The sequence below is a fragment of the Chionomys nivalis genome, chromosome 26 (genome assembly GCF_950005125.1).
Source record: "Chionomys nivalis chromosome 26, mChiNiv1.1, whole genome shotgun sequence".
Classification (NCBI taxonomy): Eukaryota; Metazoa; Chordata; class Mammalia; order Rodentia; family Cricetidae; genus Chionomys; species Chionomys nivalis.
The window spans coordinates 34,200,117-34,216,634 of record NC_080111.1 but is presented as its reverse complement, the minus strand read 5'-3'; the positions used below and the strand labels follow the sequence as shown (position 1 = coordinate 34,216,634).

The window sequence follows — 16,518 nt, the reverse complement described above, 5'->3', positions numbered from 1 at the left end:
GGTACCCGTGCACATGAGCCACAGCTTTTTCTTCATGCCTCCAAGAGCCTTCTGGGTACTCTACCTCTTCGAGTTGTTGACAAAAACAGTCATTGTCATGACACTGCCATTTTATGGCCAAAAAGCATTCAGACACTTCACCTGTAAGGTCCTGGATGTGCTGAAGCTGGCCTGTAGTGACACATCAGTCAGCAATGATTTTGTCCTTGTGGGTGCCATCCTTCTTCTAACTCTACTCAAGTTCCTCATTTGCCTTTCCAACATGCCAATCCTGGTCACCTTCCTAAAGGTGCCCTCAGCCAGCAGGCTGTGCAAATGCTTTTCCACCTGCTTGGAGCACCTTGCTCTGGTCCTATTTTTCTATAGCATCATCATGTTCATGTACATGAAACCCATGAACACAAAGGGCTATATCTCTAACATGGTCTTCACAGTCCTATTTTGGTTCCATAATAAGTTCTTTTTCTCCCAGTTCTTGAGTCCCTAGTCTGTTGATGCTACAAATGTTCACTCACTATGCTTACCTGTCACGGCCCCCTCGTCCGGCAAGGAAGACGTGCAACACCGGAGCTCTTCTTGCTAAGCAGTCTATTTCAGGACTTTATTCATAACAATCTTTTCCCTTCTCTTTCTCTCCCTCTCTCCCCAGGCAAACCTTTCCCAGCCCTTAAGTAGGCCTGGGCCGCCAACCTCAGATTGCCAGGTGGGCACTGCCCATAGGTTCACGCATATGCAAGCAGCTGACAGTCATTGCATGATAATAGCATAAGTCAGGCTTTAGCCATAGGAGTTGATTATCACAGAGAGCACTCGCTTTCGGGATCGTGGAGGGCGGGAGCCAGCACCATCATGTGCGACTCCACGCAGCTCTCTACATTGCCATCAGATGTGGCTCCATGCAGCTCGTTACAGTTCCCCCTTTTTGTTTTGTAAAGCTACAGGCAAGAGTAGAGGTCTGATCTCTATTAAAAATGGAACATGTGCTAGTGTCCGTCCAGGTGTCATCCACTCAGCGAACACTAGACCTGTCCCGTGTCTTTTTACAGAGGTGGGAGTTAGACACCAACCCGCATGCAATCAGACTTGCTCTTCTTGAGGTTGATGTATGCTTACCTCAAGTGCAGTGTGCAAGCCTCGCATCCTGTGCTCGCTTCTATCTCTTTTAAGGTAGATAGCCAAACTTGGGGAGACTGTCCTGCTTCAATGGCCGTGAAGGCCTAAATGATCATAACTGCATTGCAATGCTGTGAAACCCTAATGTGACAGACGCACCACAGGCATACCAGGGAGGCAAGCACCATTAAGCCTGCTAGGGCTCCTACTCCCGCCCACTCCTTCAGATGATCCATGGCTATGATAATCCAGGTCATGGCGAACTGGCATCAGCTTGGCTGACAGAATCCCCCACCGCAGCTTCGCCATCACTTTCTTCGTTGAGCAGGTGAGGAACAGGCACAGGATCCTTTTCTGCCTCCGTATGCACTTGCACCTTCCTCACCAGGCGTTCTGGCACCCAGAAAGGGTCCAAATGATCCTGTGGAAAAACACAAACAGCACCTCGTGCCCATGCCAGCATGGGATCGGGTCCATGCCAGACCCCTGTTAAAGCATCCTTCCAGGTCACCATTCCTTTTGAAGGACTGGACGGACACGAATGCCTGTCTACAGCAGACTGATTGGCTATTCTTAGGGGTTTGCTCATGGCCTATTCACCCTTTTTGTTTTTGAAGTATCACAATAATAAGCCAGGAGGCAGGCAAAGAGGATAGTAATGGCAACCCGCGTTGTACCGGTCCCATGACTTGCATTTGATTGTTAACAGCTCGCAAATCATGTAATAGTTGCCACTTTCCTGATTTTTTTCCTGATTACAAAGATAGGTGTGTTCCAGGGGGAAATAGATGGTTTAATATGGCCTAGAGTTAACTGTTCCATTATTAAATCATTGGCAGCCATGAGCTTCTCAGAGGAAAGAGGCCAATGAGGAACCCACACTGGCTCCTCTGTTTTCCAAGTAATGGGAATTCCTTCCCCAGCGGCCCCTAAGAAAAACCCATCCCTTATCTGGGTTTTCTTAGTTCTGCCACTATAGGATCTTTCTGTTCTTGTCCAAAATTCAGATGGCAGCCCATATTTTTCATAATGGTTTGAGCTTTTTCTGAATATTCGTTACTTAATTTAAATCCCATAGATTTCATGAGATCTCTTCCCCATAATGATACTGGAAGTTCAAGAACGTAAGGTTGAATTACTCCAGAATGGCCCTCTGTATCTTGCCAATTTAACAAATTTGCACTAACATTAGGAGCACCTGCATATCCTAATCCTTGTAAGGTGTGTGATGAGGTCTGTATAGGCCATCCTCATGGCCAATCTTTACTAGCTATGATACTTTTATCCTCCCCTGTATCCAAAAGGCCTGTGATCTTGACTTCATTAACAGTTAATTGAAAAATAGGCCTTTGGTCCAAATCCAAGGATAAAAATGTTAAGTCTGTACCTGATGAACCAAATCCTTTATCTCCTCTTTCAATGTTTTTAGCTGGATGTTTATCATGTAGACTAGGCAAAATAACAATTTGAGCTATCCTACCACCTGGAGAAATTGCGGTAATGCCTTTAGGTAACTCAACCATGATTTTAACAATGCCTGTATAGTCTGGATCAATTATCCCTGGGTGAACTCGTAAGCCTCTTAAGGTAGTAGATGATCTCCCTATCAATAGACCCACCGTGCCAGGCTGAAGGAGGCCCTGAAAGTCAGAATCTACAGTTTGGACCCCCATTTGAGGTGTTAATATGAGTCTGGTGGTGGCACGGAGGTCCAATCCTGCTGAACCTGTAGTAGCTCTCCGCGGTCCTTGGGATGTCTGAAGTTTGGCCACTGCTCGTGACTCCCTTCTCTGCTCTGATCTTCCATTGCCCCATATATTTGGGGGCCCTGAGGCCAGGGGCCCCGCTGTCCATTTTTTGGCACAGTAACATTTACTAGAGGTTGTCCATTAATATCTTTTACTGATCTACACCCAATTGCCCAATGCCTTCCTTTTCTACATCTGGGGCAGAGTCCTGGAATTGGGCATTGACCATTTCCAGCTTCCTGGGCATGTCCCTGCTGAGTGCTTCTTCCTTGAGGGCAGTTACGCCTTTATATGGCCTGCCTTGCCACAACGAAAGCAAGTTCCCATAGTGCCCCGGTTCTTACTTAGCCGGAGTACAGCAGCAGCTAGCCCAGAATTGGTTAACGGGCCTCCTAGCTCTCTACATGCTCTCATCCAATATTCCAACCCTCTGTTCTTGTAAGGAGTGATAGCTGCCCTGCATTCTTTAGTACATTGTTCATACGCTAACTGCTTGACTAATGCATAGCCGTGTCAGGATCACCAAATATCTTTCCTGCAGCTTCCACCAGTCTAGCCACAAAATCAGAAAAAAGGCTCTGTAGGTCCTTGGATAATCTTTGTCAAATTACCTCTTACTTCCCCTCTATTGGGTAAAGACTTCCAGGCTCGAGTAGCAAGATTGTTAATTTGCTCATACACCTGAGGTGGATATCCATTTTGCTGATTGGCAAATCTACCTTGTCCGAGTAGCATATCCGTATCCCATTCTGCTTGAGCTCCTCCAGCTGCCAAATTTATCGCAGCCTGGCTATTGGCAAATTCAATTAAAGAAGCTTTCCAATCCAAATATTGACCAGGGGATAAGCAAGCCTTTGCAAGATTCATCCAATCAGCTGGAGTCATAGCATACCTATGCAAAGCCTCCACCTGAGCTACTGTAAAGGAGGCTGAAACGCCATAGGTCCGGACAGACTCTGACAACGTTTTAATAACTTTGAAATCTAGGCCGGGCGGTGGTGGTGCATGCCTTTAATCCCAGCACTTGGGAGGCAGAGGCAGGCGGATCTCTGTGAGTTTGAGACCAGCCTGGTCTACAAGAGCTAGTTCCAGGACAGGCTCCAAAACCACAGAAAAACCCTGTCTCGAAAAACCAAAAAAAAAAAAAAAACAAAGAAAAAACTTTGAAATCTAAGGGCTCATGGTATCTGTTGCCTTGCTGATCTTGAAACACTGGGAAAGCATTCATTTTCTGGGGAGCAGCCATCATTTCCGCCCTGACTTCCCTCCATACTCCAGGGCTGAAAGAAGTCCCTCCTTCTGCTCCCATGACCTCAGGATACTGAGGGGGGCTGAAGGAGTTACACTCCTTCTTGTACTTTCAAGTTGTTTTTTCTTCTGTTCCTCCCTTTCTTTCGTTTTGATTTTACGGATAGATTCTAGGGGGACTACATAAAAGCCCTCCTCTTCCTCCTCCTCATCATCATCATCAGGCTCTGAGTGAGTGGAAATATCCGACTCCTCCAGTTCTGACAGATTAGTATGTAAACCTGTTTTTCCTTTTCCTGGGTCCTTTTTCCTCGTTCCTTTACCTGACCCAGCATCAAACATAACATTTTTAGAGGCTGCTCTCTCAGATCTCTCCTCCTGTTGAAGCTCTAAGGCAGCCTGGCTATTCTCTATTGCTTCATTATACCTTTGATCTTTCAAACAACGCCACATTAGCCTCCAAACTGTTTTTTTTAAGATTCATTTATTTATTATGTATACAGTGTTCTGTCTGCACGTATGCCACTAGACCAGAAGAGGGCACCAGATCTCATTATAGATGATTGTGAACCACCATGTGGTTTCTGGGAATTGAACTCAGGGCCTCTTAACCTCTGAGCCATCTCTCCAGCCCCTCCAAACTGTTTTGATACCTTTAAGAGCTAAAAAAATTGGATGTGAAGATGAAGTGCCCATCTTGAACAAATGTTAGATTTGTACTTTTTCACTTTTAACCCGTCTGCTTCTTGTCGCGGCTCTACTTTTATCCTGCTCTCCCTATTTCTACCGGTGAGAGCAGAAAACCCGCTTTTCGCGGTCCTCTTACCTGAGGATATCGGTGCACCCCTTGACTGCAGCAAGTTCTGGGCTCCACGGAGAGCGGTTTGGAGGTTCCCCATATGGGCCACCACTTGTCACGGCCCCTTGTTCACCAAGGAAGATGCGCAAAACCAGAGCTCTTCTTGCTAAGCAGTTTATTTCAGGACTTTATTTATAACAATCTTTTCCCTTCTCTTTCTCTCCCTCTCTCCCCGGGCAAACCTCTCCCAGCCCTTACGTAGGCCTGGGCCGCCGACCTCAGATTGCCAGGTGGGCACTGCCCATAGGTCCACGCATATGCAAGCAGCTGACAGTTATTGCTTGATAACAGCATAAGTCAGGCTTTAGCCATAGGAGTTGATTATCACAGAGAGCACTCACTTTCGGGATTGCGGAGGGCGGGAGCCAGCACATCAGGTGTGACTCCACACAGCTCTCTACATTGCCATCAGGTGTGGCCCATGCAGCTCGCTACACTTATCAATTTTTAATATGATATTTTATTCTTGTTCAGACAAATAAATCTTGCCTGGATATTAGAGGGCAGAGCTAACAACCACTAGTGGACCATAGGATCTGGCAGGAAGTGGATCATGACTTTAATCCCAGCATTTGGGAGTTGAAAAAAGAATCTAATCCCCCCATTTGGTTTGGTTTTGGGGAGGTAAGAAGTGAATGTGGCTGCTCTGTTGCTTATCTGTTCTGTCATGTTTACCCCAAAATCTGACTCTGGGATTTTATTAATAATATTAATTAGAATCACACTCTAATTTATTTGAATAATGATTTCTTTACTTTTACTTTTTAAAAGAAAACAAACTATCTTTATCCATTATACATATCAATCCAAGTTTCCACTCCTTCCCCTCCTCTCATTTTCTCCAGTTAGCCTCCCACCCAATCCCATATTCATTCCACAGAGAGAGTAGGCACATTGCTTTGTAGAAGGGCCAAGGCCCTCCCTACTATATCAAGGCTCAGCAAGGCATCCATTAAAAGAGAATGGACACCAGATTTTTTAACAAAGTAGCTAAAGTTATACAATTACAACCTGTCTTCTTCAAAAAACACCCATTGCTCATAATTGCTCAACTATCTCAAGCCACATTTTTATTAAAAAAATTATTCTTATACATTGTCCTATCTATAAGCCTTTCCAAATTCTTTCAATTTCTTGCTTGTTAGGTGTGAGTGAATAGTGAGTAAAATCTGCTGGGACCATTTCTGTTGGCTGTGTGTTATAGTTTCAAGACTGAACAGACTGTTTTGAATACACAAATAAGGAGATCATCCATGCATGTGGCTAAATCAACCACTTGTAGTAGAATTCTTATCTTTATTGAGCAACATGAGTTTGAGCTTTATGTTATCTAGACTGCCTTTGACAGAAAATATTAGTAAGAATAGGAAACTTGGAAGAGTGATTACCTAAGCCAACACTTGCCATGCCCTTGAAGTTGTACAGCTTCAGAGAAGACTATGGACCACTGTCCTCCACCAATCACAGTATTCCCATGCCCCAATGGTCTCCAAACATACATACCCCATTGACCATTCCCACTTCGGATGACTTTGAAATTATGATTTCCCTCCAACTTTCTAAGTATCATGGTTATATGCCTATCCTATTATGCCCAGCATAGCTGACCTCAACTTTATTTAGTGAATCACTTGAATTTTGGAATGGCTAAGATGATTGGTTATACTTAAGTATATCCAATATCACTTATCTCTGTGTGCCTGCATTTCACCATCTGTAGCAAAAGGACAGCACACTGCCCTAGTCCCTTGATGAATTATAGCACACTCAAAGATAAAGAAAAGCAATATTGCTCAGACTTGAAAATCAAGGGACTTTGTGGCAAGAGGGCAGCATTTGATGGGAGCCTTCTTCTGTTACTGAAGTGAGGACACATCCTGTTTCCTGGATACCATAACCAGCAGGCTTAGCAGTTTATATTTATTAAGTCAACTAAAAGAACAAACCTACACTGCATGGTGTTGGTGTATGCTTTTGATCGTAACACTTGGGAGGCACAGACAGATGGATCCCTGTAAACCCAAGGCAATCCTGGTCTAGATAACTAGTTTCAGAAATGTCAAGGCTAAAAAATAATCTGTCATGAAACTAAATAAAAATTACAAATTAGTTGTCTGTTATGAACCCTCCTATATTTCAGGTACACTGAAAACAAGGTGGACAAATCTCTCTGATCTAGTAGAAATGCAAGTCTATACAGTGAGTTCCAGGCCAGCCACAGAGGGGGAAGACCCAGCACAGCTGAGTGGAGGAAGAGAACAATTCATGCCAGCTTGTCCTCAGGTGCACCTTAAACACTGCTCTCTGGCATTTGATCCTTGGGCTTTCACAAACCTTCATTCCTATCAGTTCACTCAAATTCCACAGCTCTTTGTGGATGCCTGATCACCTGAAACTAATAGTGACTTCAGTTTTTTGTCTCTGGAAGCCCTCACAACCTGGATGTTATCTTGAGTCATCACTACTTAGAGCTCCTAACTGAATGTTTTTCAAGCACCTAGGAAACAGATTATGGTACCATTTCTACAAGTCAGCCTTCATGCCTGCAAGTTACTATTTTCTCTTTAAAAGAGGAATGAACTCAAGCAGTGTTACACCTGGTATGTGAGCTTCAAGGCTGATGGAGGTGGGTCTTATATTAATCTGTTGCTTTCATTGGTTAATTAAATAAATAAACTGCCTAGGCCCATTTGATAGGCCAACCCTTAGGTGGGTGGAGTAAACAGAACAGAATGCTGGGAGAAAGAAGCCGAGTCAGTGAGTCGCCATGATTCTCTCACTCCAGACAGACACAGGTTAAGATCTTTCCTGGTAAGCCAGCTCGTGGTGCTACACAAAATATTAGAAATGGGTTAGATCAATATGTAAGAGCTAGCCAATAAGAGGCTAAAACTAATGGGCTAGGCAGTGTTTAAAAGAATACAGTTTCCGTGTAATTATTTCATATAAAGCTAGCCGTGTGGGCGACCAGGTGCCAGGAACGTAGCCCGCTGCTCTTATTACTACACAAGGCTCCAATTGTGGCCAATTGCTTTGATTAAATAGTTAATCACCTTTTAAAGACTGTCAGTTTGCATCTTTATTACTTTTTATACTTTTCCCTCATTTTGGGGAGACTTGGGCTCAGAAATTCTTTAAGAAGCAAGACTAAGTTAGTTTCCCATGCTATCACTCTTTTATTTCTCCTGGGTCATCAAGGCTGTGATAAAGATGGATTTAGATCAGCCATTTATACCACACTGTTACTAATGACATGTTCATGAGACTCAGCACTTAGAAAATTGGTAACTCATCCACAGGGACTAACATTGATACCCAGCACCCACAACTGTGTGTACTTCCAGTCAGAAGGGATTAGACACTGTCTTCTAGTCACCCTTCCACTGACAGCCTTACTTGAAAAATATGATCAGATATGTTCTAATATTTTAATAATCAATGGGACACTTCAATGATGGGAAGGACATTCTATATATTACATCACAAAAATACCCATTACTAGATAAAGGCACAATAGAAGCTGAACAAAAGTCATAGAAGGAATAAAATGACTACAAAATAAATTTTAGTAAATGGAGTTGCCACAATATACAACATTTTAGTACCTACCTCAAATGTTTCAAAATAGAAACCAAAATGCAATGATTTACAGCATCAGTCTTGAGTGAATGTGTTACATAATTTACTTCCTTCAAAGCTTTTTTCTTCAAGCTGAAGACAACTTTGATGGCTAAAGTCACTAAAATTTGTTTTCATGAATAGGGCTTTCTGCTTTATGAGTTTGTTCCTCCATTTCCAAAATTCAATGAGATATAAATAGACATTAAAATATTTATAGCACTAGAGTCATGGCTAGGTGACTAAGAAATCTTCATTCCAAGGACTGAGGGCAGATTTTTAACAGCTTTCTGTAATTTCTACTACAAATTCTAAAGTGTTTAACTTTTCCAGGATACAGAATGCACAATTACATCCCCCCCCCACACACACACATCACACATTACAATAAAAGCAAATTTTTAAACAATTTTTCACTCATGAAAATTTTTCTCCTGTAAGCATTTATTAATGTAAAATAGGAGTCCATGCATCTTACAGCTCACTTACAGTTTTTCTTTTTTTGTTGTTTTTTTAAAAAATATTTATTTATTTGTTTGTTATGTATTCAATATTCTGTGTTTATGCCTGCAGGCCAGAAGAGGGCACCAGATCTTATTACAGATGGTTGTGAGCCACCATGTGGTTGCTGGGAATTGAACTCAGGACCTTTGGAAAAGCAGGCAATGCTCTTAACCGTTGAGCCATCTCTCCAGCCCCCAGAGTTTTTCTTCATGAATAATTGGTTCATGTAAAGAGAAAGCAATTTTAAACTTGAAGTAAGAGAAATTAATACTTGTAAGTTGATGGTATCATGTGGGAAGATTTAGGCTATGAGAATTTACATCCATACACCAGTTGCAGTTCCAACACTCTACTTCATGTGGAAGATTACAGCTGGGAGTTCTTAAGTTCCAGTTTTAGTGCCATGTCTGACACTTTTTGGCATGGTTCTTTCATGATGATCCTGTTATCTAATAGAACCGTGGCCAGAATAAAATGCTTTTATATTATGAAATAGACATCATATCACAAGCAAAAAAGGAGGTTAGTACACATCCATAAATATTTGCACCTGAATTACATATTCCATGCAGTTGAAGGGTTACATTATTGTTCAAATTCATCTTGCAAGTCTTAAAACTCTGGAAGGAAGGATACGCTGACTACCAAAAATTTGGCGATACCAACAGCTATGAAAAGAAGTTTGTCCCACTAGATGTAGCAATTCTCTTCCACTCGGAGAGACATTCATTACAGCTGGGCTCTGCTCCATTCTTCTATGAAAGCTTCCCAGCAGAAATGTCTGTTGTAGATCTGCTCCACGCTCCTAAGGGAGTCTCCCATAAGAGGTGTCCATTGCTGCTGTGCTCTTCTGGGTTAAGTGAGTTTCCAAACAATGGTGTCAACTGTATCTCAATTCAACTCCAAGAGATTTATTTGGGAGGGAAGAATCCAGACTGTGACTTCCTCTGCAAGGCTGAAAAGGGGCAGCTACCAACTGAATGAGCAGATGTCTCATATAGGGCTTCTTGGAGCCAGAGCACTTCTAAGGAGATTTAGAAGGTGGGAATTGGTCAGATTTAAATGCCTTGGTTGAAGAAGCTCAGAGATGGGCTGGATTTTGTGCTCCAGGATTGGTTGGTTTTGAACTCAGAGAGACAAGGGTAGATTGTATTTCTTTGGTATTGGTTTGAGAGCCAAAGCAGAATTCTTTCATTGTCTGTTTTTGATTATTGACTGCATTTTCAGGGTGATGTTTTACCTTTCACTAATTCTGGAATTAGGGTCAAAGTGTTTTCCTTTGTATCTCATTTCAGTACCAGGTTGTGATTCTTAATATAGCTCTATCTCCTTCCCATAAGACTTCATAAAAATCACAGATTAGGTTTTGTCCATCAGTTTCTTGGTACAAATAAAATAAAAGCTGGTATCATAATGCTTGAACAGATTGTTGACACTATCATTTTTTCTTACAGAATAAACACTGTTGGTTAATAGACTGTAAGTGTAATGGCTTCAGGTACCTAAAAACTATCATATTGATTACACGCAAAGAGTTTTACTCCTATAACAACTGCAAAACATATACCACACTAAGTTTATTTTTTCACTACAGTATGATTATTCTCATGTTTTTGAAGACTACACTCCTTAAGTTTACTTTCTCATGAGGATGGTTTGTTTCGTGTATTTGGAGATTATTATGACAAAGGATTTGCCAAACAAATTCCATTCACAAGTTTCTCTCCAATCTGTGTTCTCTTCTGCATTTGAAGATGAATAAGACATGAAAAGACTTTTCCAAACTCATTTCACGCATACTGTTTCTCTCCAGTATGTGTCCTTTTATGCCTTTGTGTGTTCTTTGATGCCTTTGAAGAGCGCCGTGTTGAACAAAGGCCTTACCACACTGATTACATTCATAGGGTTTCTCTCCAGTATGTGTCCTTTTATGCAATTGCAGATGACTGTGACGTGCAAAGGCCTTACCACACTGATGACATTCATAGGGTTTCTCTCCAGTATGTGTTCTCTTATGATTTTGAAGAGTACTGTTTTCAGCAAAGGCCTTACCACACTGATTACATTCATAGGGTTTCTCTCCAGTATGTGATCTTTTATGCAATTGCAGATGACTGTGACGTGCAAAGGCCTTACCACACTGATTACATTCATAGGGTTTCTCTCCAGTATGGGATCTTTTACGGCTTTGAAGATTAATGTGTTGAGCAAATGACTTACCACACAGATTACATTCATAGGGTTTCTCTCCAGTGTGTGTTCTTTTATGCAATTTAAGATTGCTGTGTTATGAAAAGGACTTACCACACTGATTACACTCATACAGTTTCTCTCCAGTATGTGTTCTTTTATGCTTTTGAAGAGTACTGTTTTCAGCAAAGGCCTTACCAAGCTGACTACATGCATAGGGTTTCTCTCCAGTATGTGATCTTTTATGCCTTTGAAGAGCACTGTGGTGAGCAAAGGCCTTACCACACTGATTACATTCATAGGGTTTCTTTCCAGTATGTGTTCTTTTATGCTTTTGAAGATGACTGTGTTGAGCAAAGGCCTTACCACACTGACTACATGCAAAGGGTTTCTCTCCAGTATGTATTCTTTCATGTATTCGAAGAGCACTGCAGTGAGCAAAGGCCTTACCACACTGACTACATGCATACGGTTTCTCTCCAGTATGTATTCTTTCATGTATTCGAAGAGTACTGTAGTGAGCAAAGGCCTTACCACACTGACTACATGCAAACGGTTTCTCTCCAGTATGTATTCTTTCATGTATTTGAAGAGCACTGTAGTGAGCCAAGGCCTTACCACACTGACTACATGCATATGGTTTCTCTCCAGTATGTGTTCTTTTATGCTTTTGAAGAGTACTGTTTTCAGCAAAGGCCTTACCACAGTGATTACATTCATAGGGATTCTCTCCAGTATTTTTTCTTTTATGCAATTGAAGCATATGGGGCCCTCCAAAGGCCTTACCACACTGATTACATTCATATGGTTTCTCTCCAGTATTTGTTCTATTATGCAATTGAAGGGTATGGGGCCCTCCAAAGGCATTACCACACTGATTACATGCATAGGCTTTCTCTCCAGTATGTGTTATTTTATGCAATCAAACATTACAGGATTGTGCAAAGGCTTTGCAACACTGATTACATTCACAAGGTTTATCTTCAGTATGTGTCCTTTTGTGCATTTGAAGAGAATTGTGATGAGCAAAGGCTTTATGACACTGATTAGATTCATAGGGTTTCTTACTATCATGTGTTTTTTTATTCCTCTGAAGATGACTGTCCTATGCCAAGGCTTTAACACATTAAAGATGCACTGAAACTTTCCAGAATTGTTTCTTTCAATCCTGCAAGCATAATTGGAACATATAAAAGCCTTACCACATTCAATACTGAATTGAACCTACATATCTCCATGTATTACTTTTGTAATTGAGTCCAATTGTAAAAAGAAATCAGATATTAAGGTTTTATAACTGTGTTTTAACTCATGCTTTCTTCTTTAATTAAGGGTTGTTTTGCATTTTTGAAGACACCTGTCATGGTAAATTTCTTTATTATGTGGTTTAACTTTTCACCTTTACAGAAACATTTTTCTATTTGACATATTTCTTATATTTGAAGAGAATTGGATAACCTCAGAACAACTTTATTACATTCATAAACTGTCCTATACTATGAATCATAATACATTTGCTAACTGAACTAGGACAATCAGAAGTATTTGCACAATTCTAGAACTCATGTGGCTTCTCTGCACTCTGAGTTTGTTTATGTATTAACAGTGATATGTGAAAATCAATTATTTATATAGTTGAATCAATTTCAGCAAGGGTACTCAACATGGGGACTACTGCTTACCTTCTAATTGTTTTTAGAGAGAGGTATGCAGCATTTTCCCATATTCCTATGCTCATAGACTTGTATCGAGAGTAATATGTGGTGTACACAGTAAAGGAAGAATCACAAACAAAAAATTTCCACACTGAATTATCACGGTGTGACTTTCTATTTCTCGTAGATGTGTGATAGAGATATTAAAGTTTCTTCACAATAACTGCCACTTAACTCTAACTGCTTCTGTCACCAATCTTAATATAGTAATACGAAGTATATGAGTAATACAAGATTTACGATGTGCTCGGTTTAGTAAAAAGTCTTGCAGATATACTTATCATCACTTCAATGTGTACACATTTTGTATTATGAGTAGAAAGACATAAATTGATTGGCAGATCTACAGCATAGCTTTCATGGTTCTGTGATTCAAATGGTGACTTCTGTTTAGCCATTTCTCACTTGTCTTTTTAATTAAAGAATGCCTTGAAAATGCAATTCACCTATATGAAATTTTATAAGGATTTTTCAGAAGTTAATAATCAAAAATGCACTTAAAGCTGTGCTTATTCACACTGTTGCCTTTAATCTTCTAGGACGCATTATCATTTCATCAGAGGATCATTATTTTCAGCATGCACAAGAAAATTACCTTTCATGTCTTCTAGAACGTTGACAATGTTCTTTACTATTATGTTCTTCCCAAATGTATCCTAAAATATAGTACCAGAAAATGTATGTTATAATATTGAATACTGTGCAACATTTAAGTGGTTATTTTAAGTAAACTTTAGAACCATGCCTGCTTTATTCACCTCATTATTCTTCTCCTCTCTAAATCAAGTTATTGAAGAATATCATTAACCAGGGAAAAGTTGCCCCTTTATTTTGAAACATGAAGGAAATTCATTTTTACCTATAGTAATGAGGTTCCTGTAGGTCTCCAGCATCACATGTTTGTAGAGATTCTTCTGGGAAGGATCCAGCAAATTCCACTCTTCCTCGTTGAAGTTGATATGCACATCATCATAGGTCACTGCCTTCTAAAATATGCCATATATGATAGTGACATGATAGTGACAACATTGTAAATGTATACTTCTTTGATAGTATAGTCATGTAATTCTGCTGTTCCCTAATCATATTCCAAGACATAGATAGTCAGTTTAGAAGGTAATTGAATAGGAGAGTCTTCTCTGTCATTTCTGTACTCTTTGAATGAGATATCACTTTACAAGAGAAATATCTATTAGCAGAGAGAAACAAGGAAACAGATCAACAGTTCATAGTACAAATGAGAAATTTTTATGAAGATTAACTAACTACAAATAGAAAAATAAGTTGGACAAACTGGGTGTGTTGACTCATGCCTTTAAGCTAAGACCTTCAAAAGCAGAGGTAGGTATATTTTTCTCTGAGTTAAATGCCAGACATGTCTATGCAATCAGGTCCAGGACAGGTGGAAGTACATAGTAAGACCTTATCATCCAAGAAGTGGTGATGCATACCTTTAATCCCAGCAATCAGGAGGCAGAGGCAGGTGGGTCTCTCTGAGTTTGAGGCCAGTCTGTTCTATGAGAGCTAGTTCCAGGACAGGCTCCAAAGCTACAGAGAAACCCTGTCTCAAAAATCAAATAAACAATAAAAAACAACAAATAAATAGAAAGGCACTGTCTCCATTGCAAAAATCAGTGAACCAAGCAAGAAGAATAGAAGAAATCAGAGGTTTTTACTGAAGTTCCTACAAAGAAGTATGCATTCACTCCACTTCTCTATCTTCCAAACATCCGAAGTGCCCTATTTAAACTGTAATACCAATAAAATAGAGCTTTATGTTTAAAACAGTTACAAATGGACAGATGAAAATATTAGCAATATATATCTTGGGCATAAATAATAAACCCAGGCTGGGAGAGAGATGACTGAGTAGTACCTAGCTTTTGATGATCTTGAATAGATGTGGCAGAATTGCCAGTACTTATTTGGGAATCATAACTATCCATTATTCCAAGTTCACAAATTCTGAGATCCTTTGATCATGTTGAGGACCAGGTACCCATGTGGTGCATAGTCATGCTGATACATAATAGTTATATTAATTTTAAAAATGTAAAGTAAGCATAACAAGCAGGAAGAAGTTCATGCACCTACAATTCAATGACTCCAAATGCTTAGGCAGTACTAAAGTCATGCCTACTGAAAGTCTTCCAGACCCCAAAATGGGGAAAAAATTCTACTTTTATTATAGGTCACCTCAAACCCAGAAACCTGACAAGAGCACAGCATGATCAACAACAGACAGAGCAATGTGTCACTACCATATTCACACTCTCCTACGACAGCACACCCTGAGTATTCCAACACAGTCAAAGTACAATTAAGTTAGATCAACTATGAAGATGTTATATGTCCTTATGAAGGAAGTGAATGAATTCTTTAAAATAAGCAAGGGAAAGATAAATGAAATCTTGGAGAATAATAATAAACCCCTTAAAGAAAGCCAAACAAGCAAACCGTTGACAGAAATGATTAGATCAGTTCAAACTGAAAATTGAAATAGAAGCAAGTAAAAAAAAAAGCAAGCCGAAGGAATTCTGGAGATAAAAAACTAGATAAATGAAAAGGAAAAAACTGGCAAATTAAGGTGAAGTCTATCCTATCTGTTGCTTCTATTCTGAACTGAGGTAGAAACCACTCTCCACATGCAAATCCTTTTCCTTTTCCTTTACCTGCAATGGATATTCAGTTTCATAACTCAAATTTATAACTTTGAAACTGGTGGTAGAATCATTTAAGATTATAAAGGTGTTATGTAGGACAAGTCCTACAGAGAAACACTGTTTCAAAAAATTTTAATAACAGGAGTAAAAGAAGAATAGCATCTTGGATACTTCCAGAGGGGAAATGGGAGAATTATAAGAAGTCAATAAACAATATCATATGAATTTGGGAGGAGGTCAGACAATTCTACTCAATTGGAACAAGGTTATCTGAAGAACTTTACTAAGAGCACAGTGGTCTGGGGACTGATAACCATAGCTCCATATGATGAAATGGTTGGGTTCTTAGGACCCAAAGGAACCCCTCCACAAAGGCCTTGGCACCAGACCATTACCAACTCTCCAAAGCATATTTCTGGTTTTAGAGAAGGAGCTCCATTTTATTATCACTACATCAGGTCTCCAGGAAATTCATAAGGATTAGCCCCCAAGCTGTTACTAGATCTCCTAGGAATGTCCCTGATCCTTGCCTGAGGGAATAAATAAAACCCTTGATTGATCAGGTAACTCCTCTGCCCAACAATGTTTTGCATTTCAAATATATGTCTCCTGGTGTCCTATTGCCCATCTGGAAGAACTGTGCTTTTCTAAAGAAGAAAACTGGAACTTTGAGCCACATCAGGCCTTGAGGTTGTTTAGGAACCTGAAATGCCTCCTTGAAAAGCTTGCTAGAGGTTTTTTCTTATATGAGGATGTGCCTGATGTCTGGTTTTAAATCAATGGTGGCTTCTCTGTAGTAGTTTGGAGTTAAATATCTGGACAATCCAGTTGAACAAAGTGTGCCCTAGCATCCTAAATTC

General features: G+C 40.2%; 1 pseudogene; it reads right to left on the bottom strand.

The window, feature by feature from the left end:
• Window positions 1–4,106: 4,106 nt before the first annotated feature.
• Window positions 4,107–16,050, bottom strand: LOC130866840 (zinc finger protein 431-like; annotated as a pseudogene).
• Window positions 16,051–16,518: the final 468 nt, after the last annotated feature.